An 18,811-nucleotide genomic window follows, 5' to 3' on the forward strand; every position below is an offset into this window, starting at 1 on the left:
TGTCAATAGGACCAAGAAAAGTCAGCCAGGTTGTCCTCAGTTTAACTATTTTAATATACTGCTCCAACCAAACAAAGCAAGGCATTTGTTACTTATACCTAAATAATTTCTATGGTTTAAATTTGAAGAAAGTCTCTTGCTTTCGGTGCTGGTTTTTAGGCAATATGACTGCAAGTAATCACTTCCATTGTGGTGAACCGTGTGTAAAATGCTGCAGCTCTAGCATTTGACTAAAGGTGAGGAAGTGGTTTGAATTGCTGGTGGGTAAATTGCTGTAGCAGTTTTCTCTTGCCTATTTTCCAAGACTTGCTAATGTTGTGGCCACAAAAGAATATCACTGGGCCCAAAACTCATGGGTCCTTTATAATCACAAGGGGACAGATAATCATAGACTCTCCATCACTGCTGAGAATATACAGTTAGGCAAGCTTAAGCATCCTGGCCTAAAAGTACCACTGGCCAATGATTATGTCACCAAATGATTTGGTGACATAATCATTTGTAACTTAGTTTTTATTGGTTGAATAGGTTTTTATTTGGGGGTTTTGATTCAAAGACTAGGAGCGTGTTTGGGTGTGGGTAACCAGATTAAACTAGAATTGACTTCTTAAAATGTAGTTTAGGTATTTTAAATGTTGGATTTCATTTATTTAGAATAGTTACTGATTCTAAATATATATCTAGATGTTGATCTTACTCCAAATGGCAACATTAGAAACGTGTTTTGTGGAGTTATACAGAGAACGTTAACATTTATATAACCACTCCTATTTTAGAAATAAGAAAACTGAGGCTACAGGAGGTGAACTTGCCCAAGGTTGCACACAGCGAGTAAGTGTCAAAGATGAGGTTTAAACCCAGGTCTGAATGTCTCTTATTCATTAGCCACTGCATTAGATATTTGGGGAAATACAACCGGATCATAGAGCTGGTCACGTTTGAAGTACAACAATCACATGGAGTATAATTACATACAAGCTACATCTTAAGCATCTTCCTGCCATGGCTTACTCATCCCAGTCATTGAAGTCATCTGTGCCTCCATGGGGACACATTCCCAGAAGGGCTGTGGCTTACATGTTTACCATAAAAACATTTTCCCCCAGATATATTAGTTCAGTCTGCCTTCCAAGTTTGCCCATGAAGAAAGTAGAAAAGTGAGTGGGAAAAGTTATACACCTTGAACGCTTACTGAAATTTTCGTGTTGCCCTTTGGCATGTTCTCTCAACAGGTCTCCCAAAAGTGTTAGTGCAGTTTTAAGCTTTAAATATAAGTATATATTACTGAGTATCTGCTAGATTACTAGACAGAAAATTCTAGATGAACCTGGCAGGCCTAACATTTAGGAGAGAAGCCAAGGAGCTAAACATGAAGGGTAGGGTTACAGGAAGTACAGACTTTGGAAAGTAGCAGTAAAAGAGTGGAGACAGCAAGATAGTGGAAAGCTACTCAGGGTAAAACGTGGGACCTCCCCTACAGCCCTTAAAAATTTCAAGCCAGGCTCGGTGGCTCAGCCTGTAATCCCACGCTTTTGGGAGGCTGAGGTGAGTGGATTGCCTGAGCCCACGGGTTCGAGACCCGCCTGGGGAGGCGAGACCTCATATCTACAATAAATAAAAAAATTAGCTGGGCGTGGTAGCGTGTGCCTGTAATTTCGGTTACTCGGAAGGCTGAGACGGAAGGAACGCCAGAGCCCAGCAGGTCGAGGCTGCAGTGGCCAGGGGTGGCCACTGAACTCCAGTCTGGGCGACGGAGTGAGATTCCAACTCAAAAAAAAAAAAAATTTCAGTAACGTTCCCAAATATAGAATATGTTGAGTGTGTCTGGATTTCTTGTTGAAAAATAGCAAAACTCATTGGTGTTTGATATAGAACAGAACCAAAATGGCATGCACGAATGTCCAAGAGCATGAAGACACCACATGTGAAGTACTTCCCGGAAATCCCTGGAGGGTGCTGAGATATGGGCTGGAACAGGGGTGACAAAGCCAGTATCCGAGCTATAACACTATTAAATAGTATGGACTCCCCTTGATGTTTTATTAAAGACTTTATTGTTTTAGAGCAGTTTTGACATACACAGCAAAATTGAGAGGAAGGTACAATGATGTCTCACTTAGCCCGTAGCCCCTCACACACAACCTCCTGCTTCTCCCCTGAATTTTTATAACAAAGTTGACTATTCTCAGTGATTGTCGCCTTTATTTCTTTCTTCATCAAATCCCAGATTCTTTAAAATACTAACATGAACTGAGTGCCTTCTATGTTCTAGTCTCTTTGCAAATATGCATTATTTTCTCTACTCAGGCCACCCAATGAAGGAAGATTATGCAGATGAAAAATCTGAGCTCAAAGAATTTAAGCAAATTACTTCAGAATCCACAGTTCATGACTTTATGCTTCTAGAGAACCATATAGCCTCACATGCCTCATTCTATGGTCTTTTTCTACATTCACAAAGAATTCCTGACTTTTGTTTCCTTTTCCTTAATACTGTGCCCAAGACTGTCTCTTTGTCTTGGCCATATTTCTCTAGCATGGTGAATAGAGAGCCTGTGTAACAGTATTGTAACCTGAAAGGCGCAAAGAGTACAAGTGCTGGGGTTGACAAAACAGAAAGTGAAAAACCATCTTAGGCTCTGTCCACAGGCTCACTAAGTCATAGGGCCCTTTTGGTATCCCCAAGACCACCCCAAACTCCTGGAGCATGCAAAATGCTCCCACTATTTAAAGAATAAGACACAATCATTCATACATAGTGTTGACATCTAGCAGGCAACTTAATGTGTTCTTGAGTAACTGGTAAGTTAGTAATTTTTATTTTGTTAATATGGGTCATGGGGTAGAGGGGTTGAGAAATATAGGACAGTTTCCCTGCTGGATAAGGAATCAGGATGAGAGAAAATCTAGGTCCAGGATCTTAAACAGAAGTTTCTGGTCAGGCCTGCTACAAACTAGTTCTAGTCCAGTAACCTCATTGTATAAAGTGAATTTCAAGGCCCAGGAAGAAGAAAGGATTTGCTTGAGGTCACATAACTAGTTAGTGTGCAACAATGGAAATCAGTTCCTACTTTTGCAAAAAGTGCTCTAGGCAATTAAAATAGTCTCTAGTCTCTGCTCTGCCACCAAATGACTGCAATTATGATTCCTCTTCCTTTTTTTCCCCCAAAATGAGCTATGGCAAGAAGGAACAGGAGAGGAGCTCTGGGCAAAAGCCACCAAAATGTACTAGCAATGCAATATGTCTGAACAATCTAGAATTAAAGACTCAACCCCTGAACTTTAATACCTTTATATGACTGGACCGACTGACCATCTGTCTGGATTGTCAGCAGATGAGAATACAGCTGAAGCCTTCCTTGTAACTGTTCAACCCTATTTTAACTGCATCTTCCAGCCCTTGCCTCAAGGTAATGGGAGAAGTAGGCAATATTCCACACTCTTCTCATATGGCCCTTCTCAAACTAACCTCAGCTCAAAAGTAGCAAACCTAGATAAAGGTTATGAGCAGTTGGCACTCACTGAGTCCTAATCCCAAGACTGCCAGTGCCAATGCCTAGTGCACTCTGCATCTGTCTTGAAGTAGCTCACATAGGCTAAAAAGCCATCCACTTTTCAGTAAATATTTCCTGACTTGATGACTCCATGCATGGCACAACACTAGGACATGAGGATACAGAGTTGAACTGTGGCTACCCTCAGTAAGCTGTCAGTCCACTAGGTAAGGCACACAGTAAACAGATAGTTTCACAGGTCAACTCAGCATAAGCACCTACAATATATCAGGCACAATGCGAGGCCCAGGCGATACAAAGATGGATAAGACCAACTCCAGCTCTCACCACCCAAGAGACAAACAGGAAAACAATGAGAACACAGTATTTAACTTCTAGGAAAGTGGTTTTCCTAGGGAGCTGAGAGAACTCGAGAGAGGGATCTAATGGGAGCATTGATTGGTTAAAGCCACTGTGGCACTAAGAAAATTCGGGAACATCATCAATTAGTTGAGGCAGCAAAAGCCCATTTAACACTTTGGCTTCAACTGGTAAATGAGATTAGCTGAAAGTCACATAGCCCCTGAAAACCAGGTTCTAAGAACTTGGGGCAAGGGCAAGAAATTCAAAGGGAAGGTTTTGCCTACAGGAGCAGTAGGCACAATTGTGATGGAATTTTCTCTGCCCTGCTGGAGCTCCCTTTAAAGCTCTGATCCACAGTTTTAATTTCTGTTTATCCAAAAGGCCTTTTCTAGAAAGAATCCTAAACTAGTTCATTCTGATATGTGAATAACTAGTAATAGCAGTATTTCCCAGATTTATCTGAGGATAAGTATCACCTGGTCGTATTCCTAATTGCACTGTTTTTGTCCTGGATATTGTCCTGGAAATTTGTATTCAGTAGGTCTGGGGTAGAGGCTGGGAATCTGTTTTTACAAGGGATCCAGGTAATTCTTATCCTCAGGCTAATTTGAGAAACCATGATCTAAAGTATTATTCCCAACTATTTGTGATAAAGCCTTTGATCCCTAAAGTAGAATCTCAGACACACATACCTAAGTGGTAGAGTGTCAAGATTTTTAAATATTTAATAATAGAACAGACCTTATGTTTGAAGAACATCTTATAGTTTACATGATTACATATACCATTTATATTACCACATTAAAACCTACTAAAAGCCTGGGAAACTGGGTAGACCAAAAATTTGTGTCCTCATTTTAGGAATGAGGAAACCCTGCCAGAGCGTGGCCTGTAATATAATTGGAGAGAAAGCGCATCTTAAATGATGCAAGAACAACAAAAAAGTCCACTTTTGCAAAAATAATACCTTATAACACAGACAACCTACAAGGTCTGAAGGGATATGGAGCCCAGGGGTACCCTGAAGCAAAAAAGAGTCAAAAGACTCCTAAAGCTGGTAGATATGTCTGCACATGGAAACTCAGTTATTTTCTACCGCACCATACAATTTTTCTATGCTGAGTTCTCATGTGAGCTATACCAGTTATATTTTCCACAACCACATATTATACCACAAACCAGTCTGACCTGCAAGGGAAGTACAAACCTTGGTCCTTTTGCAATGCTCTACTGCCTAACCAGTTTGTGTTTGTGAAAGCAGCACATGGTCAGGTCAAGATGGAAATGTCCTAAGGAAGGGTGGGTGGCTGTTTTATGACACCTTTCCTAGGATCTTTTCTGGGCCTGCTTAGGGCTTTGGATGCAGTGGAGATGAATAATATCATTCACCAAATTAGTCTTTTCTGGATCAGACATTGTGCTGCAGCCTGAGGAATTCATAGTCTAGGCAGGAGAGAAAGAAAAAAAAAAGACAGATATATGACTAGTGATTACCTAAGTCAAGAGGGATTGCAAAACAGAATAAACAATGTTCTATGGTGATGGAACAGGAGTTAATAGTTCTCATGGAATATTCTGGAAAGTTAGTGGAGGATGTGGTATTTCCCCTGAGCCTTGAAACATAGGTGGGCATGTCAGACAGAGAAGGGCATTATAAACTGAGGGACTCTGTGAGCAAAGGTATTAGAAGCCTGAGCCTAAGGGAGATCTACTAAGAGTCCATTGCTTGGGTGGAGCAACCAGGAAAATTTTGGGGGCCTTTTTCTTGTAGAGAGGGGATCTGTGGCTACTGTATCTTACTCTTCCTGTCTGAGGATCACTAACATTTAATTTTGGAAGTTTTATCTTTAATGATACTCCAGGGGGCCTAGGGAAGTTGCTGGCAGTGTGGCTTTCTTTCAAGGGGGAGTATTTGGGACAACCAGTGCTGGTTGAGTTGTCCTAGGCCCTGCTGTCTTCCAACGATGGCCATGTGTATTGGGCTAGAGCTCCAGGTGCATTAGAAGAGGATTGCAGAGATCCTGAGCAAAAAAGAAAAAATATGGAGATATTACACTATCTGACTTCAAAATACACTACAAAGCCATAGTAACAAAAACAGCATGGTACTGACATAAAAACAGACATGTTGACCAATGGAAAAGAATGGAGAATGCAGAAACAAATCCACACATTTACAGTCAATTCAATTTTTACAAAGGTACAAAGAACATACATTGGGAAAAAACAGTCAATGGTGCGGGAAAACTGAACAACCATATGCGGAAGAATAAAACTAGATCTTTATATCTCACCATATACAAAATCAAATCAAAATGGACTAAAATCTTAAATCTAAGACCTGAAACAATGAAACAAGTAGAAGAGAACATTGGGAAAATGCTCCAGGAGACATTGGTATGGACAAATATTTTGGGGGTAAGAATGCAGAAGCACAGACAACAAACACGTGATCACAACAAGCTAAAAAGTTTCTGCACATAAACAGAAACAATCAACAAAGCGATGAGACAACCTACAGAATGAGAGGAAATATTTGCAAACTATCCATCTGACAAGGGACTAACAACCAGTGGAATACCATTCAGCCTTAAAAATGAAATGTTGTCATTTGCAGCAACATGGACAAAACTGGAGGTCACTAAGTTAAGTGAAATAAGCTAGGGACAAAAAGACAAATGTTGCATGTTCTCACTCATGTGGGAGCTCAATAAGTTGACCTCATGAAGATAGAAGAGTGGTGGTCAATAGAGACTTGGAAGGGTAGAGAAGAGGCAGGGATCAAGAGAGGTTGGTTAATGCATACAAAGTACAGTTAGAAAGAAGATATAAGGTTTGATAGTTCAGCAAGGTGACTATAGTTAACAATAGTTTATTGTATATTTCAAAATAGCTAGAAAAGAATTGGAATGTTCTCAGAATAAAAGATAAATGTTTGTGGCGATGAATATTTCAGTTAGTCTGATTTGATCATTACACATTATATGAATGTATCAAAATAGCACATTAACCCCCAACATATGTACAACGATTATGTATCAATAAAAAAGAGGACTGCAGAGGACTTTATATACCGTGCTAAGGGGTCATAGGTACTGCTGAAACTGAAAGGTTTTAGGCAGAAAAGTAACTTTGTCACATAAACAGCTTAGATCCTGCTGCCTGCTGTCTGGGAGACGGTTTAGAGTTCAGACAGAGTTGTAAGAGTGGAAGGAGAGTGTCCAAACAGGAAGCTGCTACAGCGGTCCAAGCAAAAAGTCATGGGGCCTCAACAGGGTCTGCAGCACTGAGGATGGAATAGAAAAAGAGGTAGTCAAACTAGTTTTGGGTACTCTTTAGGTGCATGTGTGTGTAGGAGCGTGAGCCAGGGCAGGAGGCAAAGGCGACTACCAAACATGTGCAGAGAGAGGTGGCTCTCTGTGGAATCCAGTCTCCTCAAGGGGCAGCGGGAAGGGAGGGACAGGTCAGAGGACAGAGAAGGAAGTTTGGAGCTCAAAGGAAGAAACCCCGAGAGGCCAGGTGGCAATCCCTAAGCCCCGCCCCGGGTGCCGGCCCCGCCCCCGGCTCCACCTCCTCCCCCTCTCTCCTCCCCCTAGCCGCGGCTCATCCTCGAGGGCGGAGAGAGGTGGCATTTGAGTCCTCCGGTATCCCAGCAGGCAGTGCAGCCTGGAGACGCTGACAAAGAAGCGGAGGAGCAGTCGCAGCTGCTTTCCGAGGAGCTGGTGTTGCCGAGGTGAGAGTCCCCCACCGTCCCGTCACCCACTTCCTCCGACTTCGGGAAAACGTGGAAGTTACGTGGCCGAGAGCCCCAGCCGAAAGAATGACCCATCCCCAAACCCGAGCTCGGCTCTGTGACTGACAGCGGGGCTCCGCGGCACCGGGATACGGGTGGGCGGAGGGGAGGAGGCAGAGGGTCCTTCCTGCCCCGTCTCAAACTGTCAGTGGCCCAGTCGCCCGCCGCTCCCGGCCCTGGGGTCTGGTCAGCTAGTGTGTGGCTCGCTCTTGCCCGGGCGAAGGCAGGCTCGGGAGCCTCCCAGTGCTTGCCCGGCGGAGTTCGGTTGCCCCGGGGATGCGGCTCCAGGGACAACTCTTCTTCGGCGGACGTAGCGAGGAGGGCTGAGAGAGGGAGGCTGACTCCCTATCTGGGGTGACACCGTCCTCGCCCTTCCTCCCGTCCAGCCGGTCCCCCAGCGAGCAACTGGAAGGAAATCGGCGGGGCTGGAGCGAGGCGTCCCGGGATGGCTTCAGCTCTGCTCTCATTGCCTGGAAGGAGATAAAAGTGGGGTGGAGAGGCAGGGAGGGAGAGCGAACGCCTCTTCTTGGAATAAGGGGGGAGGGCTTAGGGGGTACGTGGCCTGTATCCTTCCCCCTCCCTGGACCTCCGCACCGATCCTGATGGTTGCACCAGCTGCTCGGCTGTAAACAGGCTCACATGACCGGTTTCACATGGAGCCGGCCGGTGAGGGGACGAGGGCTGGAAAGGCTGGGCCCCAATCAGGTGGAGCTGAAGTCCTAGGACAGACCGTTTCATACTCCCTCCCGCAGCCCTCCAGCCCTTAAACAATGTTCTGCGGTTTCCCCTTTGGGGAAAGTAACTGACATCTGTCCTCTGGACTGAAGTAGCAGTTCTGCCCCAGTAGAATCGAAGAGATCTCACGTCGGGGAGCGAGAGGACAAATATTGAGCGAAAACAGCCCTGGATTTTTGACCTTTGGGGGAAATAAGAAGAGGACACAAACCTGAAAAATTGGGTCCTTTGAAGCTTGCCTAAAAAACAGCCCTGTTCTTTCGGAATGCTGCGTTCTTAATGTGAATTCCAGACAGAAGGGGAAAAGTCTACTTTTTCAGGCAAGGCACACATGGGATTTAATGCATTCTTGATGAAGATCTTGTCCACACTTCCTCTGAGTACTGGAATATCTCCTTGCCTAGAAAATATATACAGGATATTGAATAGGGAGTGGGCACCAACTCTTAGATTACACGTATATTTAGTATAAAGGAATAGGAAGTTTGGAAAACAGAAAAAAGGGCCAAATGTGTCTTTCAAGTTGTTCAGATCTGCATACCCAAACAGGATGGAGATTAGTTTCTGAAACATTTCTAAAACTCCCCAAACAACAGAGGTTTACCCAAATACCAGGATATGTGAAATTTTGGAATTTTTCAAATCTGTGAGGGGTAGTTGTGATCGATTCCCTACACATGCAATATATAATTAAATGTAATGGACACTATTCAGTATAAAGTTACCTCTTTACAGGCAAAGATAGAAAATAGCAAATCGCTTATAAAATAATGCATGTTTCTTTTAAGAATTGTTCATGTATATTTTCTTCCCAGATGCTTCATTTTTGAATTTTTTTCACAGAAGGCTTTTACATTTAGTTCCATTTTCTCAGAACGTAAAACAATTAAGTTGCAAGAAAAGCTACCCCATTCCCTAATAACCTAATAAAGTAATTTGCTACTATTCTTTTTCTGTTTTAAAATAAGTTTGAAATGGAAAATGGACACATTTTAAATTTTGTCTAAAACTTTACAAAGGAGCAGATTATCTGTGTTGCTCTAAATCTGGTTTTGCCACTTGTACCATCCTGGAAAATCTTGCCCTGCAATAAATATATTCAGTGATTTACTCTTGGAGGCCCTTGATTTCCTCATTTGTAATATGAAGATTTTATTCAAATCTTCAGGGTGCCCTGCAGATCTCAAATTCCATAGATGAATAGTTTTTGACTCTTGGATGAAATAGATTGGTCAAATATCCCCATATGTTGGTATCAACTAAAGGAACATGCAGTAAGAAGGAATACCCAGATTTCTGATAGAAATAGGAATTGCATCCTGCAAAATCCATATTAGATAAATTAACCATACAGATTGGTCTGAACCTCTCTTCATCAGGAAATTGAAGATGGCCTCGGCTAAATCCTGCCTCCAAAATTAGAAATAACAGCTCCATTTGACTTTCTTGACCTTCAGAACATGGTACAAAATCTGAATATTTCACTTATTCCTGCTTCTTCCTGATTTAAGCAGACTATGTGATTAGTGATGAAGTTAGAATTAAAAAGGAGGGCTCTAAGAGTCTCACTTTAGCAGTAGCTTGGTAAGACCACTAGAACTGGTTTTCTGCTTTTCTCAGTTCGAAATTTAATTTTGTCTGCACATCCAGTAATTATAAGTCAGTCTCAGGAACTGAGTCACACCAATCAAACTCACAAAAGATTTCTGTTAATATGCTTGCTACTCTACTAACTTACAGTGAAGAGTTGAACTGCCAAGCAGACCAGAAGATTCATGTACAAGCCAAGATACCCTTTGTTCTTGACTATATGGAAACACATGGAACTTGCTCTTGACCTCCCCCTTTTTCTAGGGTCTATATGGACCACTTCTTTCAAACCTAGCAGTTGATATATTTAACAAGAGTACAGATACACACATACACACACCATTTCAGTCACACCTTTGTATGGATATTGCCTACTCACCTGATTGAACTTGGGTCACCTCTAAAACATCTCTAAAATCTGTTTCCTCTCCATTCCTACCGCCTTAGTATAGGCTCACATTATCTCTTCATGACACATTCATTCAACAGTTATTTTTTATTGTCACCACTCAGGAGTCAGGTGTTGCAAGGGCAATGACTCTTAACTTCAAATCTTATTGGGTCAGTTTTCTTCTTAAAATCCTTCAGAGGTTTCCATATTGCCTGATAGCAGTGGTTCTCAAAGTTCAGTGCAGATCAGAATCACCTGGAGGCCTTTGTTAAAACACAGATGGCTGGGCCCCAGTCCCAGAATTTCTGATTCCGTAGGTCTAGGGTGAGAACCAAGAATTTGCATTTCTAACAGGCTCCCAGATGAAGCAGCTGCTGCTGTTCCGGCACCATACTTTGAGAACCACTGGCATGGAGAATCAAGCCTAAACCCCTAAGCATTCTCACAGAATCTTACAAAATCTGCCTCTAACTTACCTTCCCAGCTGCATCTCTTGCCAGTCCCTCATACATGCTATTTTTTAACCATATGGAATGCCAAAGCTCATTTTAAGCATTCCTTTCATGCCTCTACACATACTCTTCCTGGATCCATCCCCCCTACTCCACTCCTACTGCAAATGCCTATTTGCTAAGAAAGAGGATCACTTTCTTTATGCTCCCAGAGCACTTGGTATCTACCAGCAGTTTAATGCTTGTCACGTCATACCCTAATTGCTGCTGTGTATCTGTTTTTCCTGCTGGACTGGGTTTTTGGAGGGCTGAGAAAATGTTTTTCATCTTTTCTCCATACTCCCTAGCACACTGCCTGGTATATACGTGCTCAGTAAATGTTTGGTGAACGAATTTGCAATTCTAGAACTTCTGAGAACTATATGCTACATATAGTGTGTAATGAATTATGGATTTCACTTGGAGAATTGCACATCTTGAAATAATTGGAAAAATGTTGAGATGTTGTACAACACGCAAATAGCATGTTAATTATAACCAGGTTGTAAAGAACACATTTTAAAAAAATGTTTTCAAAAAGACATTACTGTAGGGTATTATTTTTTTAAATCTTAAAATGTACAGTACTCAACTTTTACATCTTGAATATGGAATAGTCTATCACTACATATTATTTATAGCAGTCAATCCCATTAGTAAGATAGCAGATTATACCAAAACCCTAGAAAATGGATAAAACCAAAATTCCCTGATATTGAGCAATGAACATTAAAACATAAAGTGATCTTTATAATGTCACTTGTTATGATTTTAGGAACATACCAGCCATTCAGAACCCTAATATAAAATACTGGGAATTCATAGAGGAAGAGAACCGAGTTTATAAAGCGAAAGGGAAACTTTAATACTATTGAGACTAATGGAGAAGAAACTATTGCTGTTAACTACTTAGTGTTTAGTTGGCCATTGGCAAGGACTACACCAAGTATGGAGGAAGGAGATAGTCCCTGTGCCCAGATGGGGAGCTGGCCTGAAGGTGGAGCTGGGAACCTTAATCAGAGTAAACAGCAAGAGCTATTTTAATGCATACAGTAAGTACATTAAAGATAATATAAGTAGCTGGTACACTGTGACCAAGCAGATGGGTCACTCGTTTCTAGGGAAAGCTGTACTCTCGAATCACCCTTAACTGTTTTCAAACTTTGAACCACTTCAGTATAAGAATCCCCAAGGACTGTTTATTTCATTTGACTCTTCTTGCAACCTCCTTTTTCCAAAGAAGGGGGAGGGGACAAGTGAGATTATGCGTGAAAGTGGCTCTTTAACCGTCTCCAGGTGTTGTATCTCTGGTGGCAAAATATATTGAAAGCCTCCTGTTTATCTCACAATTTTACCTTTTCCTTCCTCTGGCCAACGCAAAATGAGGAAAACAGAAAATAATCACACTTTGGACTGAAGGTGGAAGGCATGTGTGAAGATTTCAGAGTGTTTATGCTTTTTATGGGAGAGTAGTTTGCAAACTGGTCACAAGGTGGTGTGCACACATAAGGTTTACTTTCAAATTTCATGCAGGATTGCTTTTCGGTGTCTTTGGTACAGGAGAGGAGAAGGCAGTTTCCTGTATTACCAGCTCCCAGCTGCACTGTCTGCCTGTATGGTCGGGAGAATGTTGGAGCCTCAGATTTCTAAATGCTTGCTGGCGCAGTTGGGCTCTGAAGAGCCAGGGGAAATGAGAGGGAAACAGAAGGAGGGGAGGAGAAGGGAGGGTAGAGGCAGCTGGGAGTGTTGATTCTCTCCGCTCTCCTCTTACCCCAACTCATGGCGAGTAGCCACTTAAGATTTACTGCTCCTCTAATTAGGATCCCTTGCCTGTCTTTTATGGACAAAGTGTGTTCAGCTAATGGGGGTTGGGGCATATTCTCTGATGCAGGACATATTTATTAGTAGACACGTGTATGATAACTTATCAGCTTTCTATCTGCTAAGTGCCTAGCCCTGAGCTTGGGTCTATGGGGGGTGCAAAAACAGACAAAACGCCCCACAAAATAACCCATATGGCATTATGCCTGAAATCTGATTGAGGAGACAAAATATTCTATTCATACAGTAATTACATGAAAAACAGTATCATAAAATTGGTGACATCCATGTAGATCAGAGCAGTAGAGGAATGCTGCAAGGAGGAGGAATGAACAGTGCTTTAAAGAATGAGTAAAATTGTCTGCAGATAATGACAGGGAAAAGTAAAAAAAAAAAAGAGGAGTAAAATTTTGCTGTCCAGAGAGGAAGAATGAGGCAAACCTTGGTTATTAATGCCCTGTTGAATAGTTACTGACAGCCACAGGTGTTTCATAATCAGGAAAAAAAAGTGTGCAACTCAGTAAGTGAAATTGTCTCTTGATTTTTCTTTATAAAACTGAAAAGGAAACACAAATCAAGACGGTACAGACTCGCCTGTGACTTAGATTTTGGATCATCCTTTGAGAGCACTGATCTTCCTGAAAAGCAGAGAAATTTTCTAGAGATTGAGGGCTTGTGTTGTAGTCAGCATCAGGGAGGCAGGTCTTCTAAACTGAGATGCAGAAGAGATGATGACTGTATAAGGAAGTGTGAACCAGGAGACCAGAGTTCTGCCACCAATACCCTGTGCAATCTTGGGTCAATCTTTTAACCATCCTGGGCCTGCTTTCCTTATCTGTCAAATGAGAAAGATTGGGAGCTGACATTCTTTGACTTGGTGTGAGCTCGACTTTTGGAAAGCAACTTCATAAACTGATTTGCAGAAAGGTTTCACTGGCTTAGTATATAATCTCTCTCCAGGATTTTTGCACTTTATCATTTTGTGATATGATAAAATTCAAAGAGGAAGAGAATTGAGTTTATGAAGTGAAAGGGAGACTTTAATACTAAGAGAAAGTGTTAGTCTCCAGAAAACCATCAATTAAAGGCAGGTGTTAAGCTTCGTTATGCTTGTTAGCAGAGTTGCAAATATTGCTCTGGTGACCTGGTGCTAATTCTTCCCTAATTTCCACTGGTTATAGTTTAGGAGACAACTTTTATCTTAGCCAAGGTAAATGGTAAATGGCAACAGGGATATATAAAAAGAAATAATGGAAAACTACTCAAAAATGACTAAACACTTGTTTCATAGTGACAAGGAGAGAGCCTATTCATGATGCTGGGGAAATACATAGTCAGTTCACAGAGAAAACTTCAAAATTAAAATAAGAACTTCTATTCCCTTATTCACAGCTAGTAAAATTTCTCCTCTGCCCTTTGCCAACTAGCTTCTCCTCTGAGTTAGAATAAAAAGTTTAGCACTTGTCTGTGTGGTTAATTTTGACTTTCCAGTCATCTTTATGAGCCATCTCATACTCATTTATAACAAATAGTTCTACATTTAAGCTATATATGTTCTTAAGTTTACAAGTCACCTCAAATAAACCTTATTTTTCTCATGATAATGAGTTTCTGTTGCATGTAAAATTATTTAAAATTGAAATTATTCTATTTAACACACAGTTTAAGGTTTTCAATATATTAGAGAATCATAAATTAGAAAATGCAGTTAACAGATTTTTCACACATTGTATCTAAATATTTGTGTTTCAAAATTGGCACCTTTTCCAAATTAGGCTCCAGTAGAGTTGCTGTTATTTAATTTGATCTTTTTTAAAAAAATAAGTATTCACAGGGTTCAGAATTCAAAAGATACAAAAAGGAATACAGAGAAAGATTCCTCCCTCCACTGTTTCTGGCCACTTAGTCTTGAAATCTCCCTAGGGACAAATGTGAGTATCTTTCCAACAATTTTCACCCATGTCCAAGACAATAGGTGTACATATTCTTTTATCTCCTTTTTTCATACAAATGGTAGCATATGCTACACACTGCTCTGCTCCCAACTGCACAAAGAGCTGCTTCTTTCTTTTTTATATATATCTGGTATCCTAACGAATGGATAGACCATACTTTATTTAATGAATCCCCTATTAATGGATAGTTGGGCTGTTTCCAATCTCTTGCTGTTAACAACAACTAGCTCTTATTAAGTGCCAAGTTCTGTCCTATGTGCTTCACATAAATCATTTTATATAATCCTCAGTGCTTTAAAGAAAACCTTACACATACATGACTTCACACAAGGGGAATACATATGCCAGATAAATCCCTAGAAGTAGAACCTCTGGTTCTAAGGGTGTATGCATTTAGTTGGCAGATATAGTGGTTATGCCAGTTCATATTCCCACAAGCAACAATGTGCTGAATTGCTCCACCACGTGCTATCAAAATTTTATTTTTACTAATATAACAGGTAAGAAATTAATACCACAGTATAGCTTTAGTTGCGTTCCTTTTGTTATGAGTGAGGTTAAACATCCTATAACTTCAAGAACAATTTTATGCCCCTTTTAAAATGAAATATGGTAACTTGGTTACTTTTGAACTTTTATTTCATTGACAAACAGTAATTGCATATACTTTTATATTGAGCTGTCATCTTAATAATTTGTAAGTCCTCTAGATAATAGGGAAATTAGATATTACCTATGACGTGAATTGTAAGTTTTTTTGGCTTTGCTTGTAGTTTTCTGCCATGCAGAATTTTAAAAGTTATATAGTTGAATTTATCATTATATTTTGGTCTCTGTCTTCAGGAACAGTTTCTAAGTGAAAAAAAATGTTGGGGGGGTTTTCTGGTTTTATATCATTATTAAAAAACCTGAGATTACTTTTCTAAAAACCTCCCATGGTTCTTCTAGTGCTATTATAGCCTTGTCTTTTTACATTTAAATCTTTTATCTGTTTGGAGTTTATGCTGAGATAAAGAGTAAAGAATAAATTCAATTTTATTCTTTTCTGGTTTGACCAACATTCATTTATTGATCTATCTTCCATAGCAGAGATGCCATCCTCTTTTTTGAGTTGGGGGGTTCTTACTCTGTCACCCAGGCTAGAGTGCAGTGGCACAAACACGGGTCACCACAGCCTCAACCTCCCGGGCTCGGGTCATCCCTCCCACTCAGCCTCCTGAGTAGCTGGGACTATAGGCATGGGCCACCACACCCAGCTAATTTTTTAAAACTTTTTGAAAAATAGATATGAGGTCTCCTCTGTTGGCCAGGCTGGTATCAAATTCCTGGGCTCAAGTGATTCTCCTGCATGGGCTTCCCAAAATGCTGGGATTACAGGCATGAGCTACCATCATGCCTGGTCAAGATGCCACCTTTTATCCTAAGCTAAATTCTCATCAGTTTTAGAATGAGATGGTACGTATTATTTAATGATGCCAAATTAGGATGTTCCTTTCCTAGGAAAGTAATTATAAATACTCAGTGATCTATCACAGAAACAAAGAACTGAGTACCACATGTTCTTACTCATAAGCAGAACCTGAACATTTATCATAATACCATAAGAAAGGGACTTGCAGTAGCAGGATACTGCTGAGGGATGGGGGTGAGATGGGGTGAATACAGCATCAATAAGGGTCTCAAACCAGGTGAAGTATGGACCAAAGGGAGGCCCAAACTTTATCTGTACAATGACCACTTGTATACCTAATCCTCAATTGTACCCCATATCTTTAAAATAAAAAAAAGTACAAAAAGAGAAAGTAATTATAGAGTTTATGATATTCTGTTGGAAAAAAAATACATCAAACTTCTGAGATCATGTTATCCAAATAGAAATGTGTATGTCTTTGAGCAGAAGAAAGAAATTAAAAAAGAAAAATTACAATTATGTAATCAGATGCTTTTCAGAATAATCTTGGTTTTATTGAAATGGACAGACTGTTTAGTATAGTGGAAATAATAATGAACTAGGAGGCAGGAGGCCTGCCAACCTTGTTTTTTTTTTTGTCTATCTGGTCTCTTTATAATTAAGTTATAATAACAATAAACACTTAGAACATTGCCTGTCCTATGGTAAGTATTGTACTATCTAAGAGCTTTACATACACTATATTAACTGATTCAGTCTATGAAATTAATAAAAAGTTTATAATCTGTTATGAATTATATAAATGTTAGAGATCATTACTAATAAAAAATGTCAGTAAGCCCTTTTAGCTTAGTCAAAAACAAGCAAGTCCAACACTGTTATGAATTGTATGCATACTATAAAGCATGGACATAAAGTAGGATGCTTACCGGAAACAACCTGTAGATTAAGTACTTTTCCTTTTACCTTCACATTTCTGTGCCTTTGCATGTGCTGTTCCCTTGGTCTGAATGCCCTCCCTTCAACACATAAGTGACCACCTCACATATCACTTCTGGCCACTCTTCCAGGTATAATTATTAATGTAATCTTCTGATTCCTTAGCACTTTATATACCAGAGTATGCATTACAATAGGGGTAGTTTCAGTATTTTTATCTTGTCAGACTTGAACTTCCTAAGGGCAGGAGCTGTGTATCCCTGCTCAGCTTCTGACATAGTTCTTGGCATATAAGATGTCCAACAAAAAAAAAGAATAAAAATGTGCATACATGATTATATAGATCCTGTTTGATAGAAGTTGGAAAGGTCTCTATCAGAATCAGAGCATGTAAGCTCTGATAGCTGGTAAAACCAAATAATTATTTCTCTTTGAATGTATGAGAACCTGAATTACAAAGCATTAAATGGTTTGGAGCCTATTTTAAAGGCGTGATCTACAGGGTGAAAATCAGACATTTAATCTTGATTGTATAATTTAGCTTTTGCATTTGCTTTTTTAAAACCACACTTAGGGCACGGTAGTGTGTGCCTGTAGACCCAGCTACACAGGAGGCTGAGGTGGGAGGATTGCTTGAGCCCAGGAATTTGAGGCTGCAGTGAGCTCTTCTCACCACTGTGCTAGAAACCTGGGTGACAGAGTAAGACTGTCTCTTAAAAAGACACACTTAGGGCGTTTTCTAAATAATAATATTGATTAAAAAGAGATTAAGAAATAAATACAGAAGCATCACACTTACAGTTAGACTTCTGTCAGCTACAGCTATCTGGAACATATTCAAGAACCCCAGAGGGAATCCAAGAAGCCCTGAAGTTGGAGGAAAACAGCTCTCGCAAAAGCATGTGTACTTGTTGGGAAGGGAGGCACAGGGCCACTTGCATGCCAAAGCCTACTTACTGACGTTGAATTTTCATAAAAAATGTTGAGGACCGCTTCCTTTCAAGACATTTTAGCTTGTCTTAGGTTTCAGCAGAAAAAAGATGAAAAGAACTCTCCCACCCATGCTGCCAAGAAAGCACTGAATAAAGCATTGTTGACATGACTTGTAAAAGTGATTCTCATGTTTTTCTCCCAGAAATCATGGAAACATTTTGTGTTTTATTTTTTAGTACTTAAGAATTTTGATTGGCTCATGTAAAATCAGTTGTGACAATACTTAATTTATTCTACTTTTAAAAAACTGAGGTTTTAGCCGGGCTCGGTGGCTCAGCCTGTAATCCCGTGCTTTGGGAGGCCGAGGTGAGTGGATTGCCTGAGCCCACGGGTTCGAGACCCGCCGGAGCAACTTGGCGAGACCTCATCTCTACAATAAATCAAAAAATTAGCCAGGCGCGGTAGTGCACACCTGTAGTTCCAGCTACTCGGAAGGCTGAGGTGGAAGGATCGCCGGAGCGGCCACTGCACTCCAGTCTGGGTGACAGAGTGAGACTCCAACTCATAAAACAAAAAACAGAAAAGCTGAGGTTTTAAAAAAGTGATTTCCCCTTTGATCTCACCTCTTTGAAATGGGATGATTAATTTGAGAAAGACATCTTTATTTCCTTGAGTATTTACATAACTTATTATAGGTTGAGATCCTGAATGTGAAAGGAGCATGTATAAATTTCTGTCCATAATTTGGTAAAAGCTATATAAGTAAGTCAAAAGGACAAGTCAACAGCCACGTTTAAATGATGTGGGGACCTATTTTATTTTATTTTATTTTATTTTGAGTTGGAGTCTCACTCTGTCGCCCAGACTGGAGTGCAGTGGTCGCTCCCGGCCACCG

General features: G+C 40.5%; 1 protein-coding gene across 2 annotated transcripts in view; it reads left to right on the forward strand.

The window, feature by feature from the left end:
- The first annotated feature begins 7,435 nt into the window (after nt 1-7,435).
- MOSPD1 (motile sperm domain containing 1) overlaps nt 7,436-18,811 on the forward strand; it is a 21,770-nt gene continuing 10,394 nt past the window's right edge. For both annotated transcript variants that reach the window (XM_008066281.2, XM_021716701.1), the window contains exon 1: nt 7,436-7,590. The gene's annotated coding sequence lies outside the window, so the exon portion shown is untranslated. The remainder of the gene's footprint in view (nt 7,591-18,811) is intronic.

This window comes from Carlito syrichta, unplaced genomic scaffold, assembly GCF_000164805.1.
Source record: "Carlito syrichta isolate Samal-C Ts95f unplaced genomic scaffold, Tarsius_syrichta-2.0.1 Scaffold308874, whole genome shotgun sequence".
Lineage (NCBI taxonomy): Eukaryota > Metazoa > Chordata > Mammalia > Primates > Tarsiidae > Carlito > Carlito syrichta.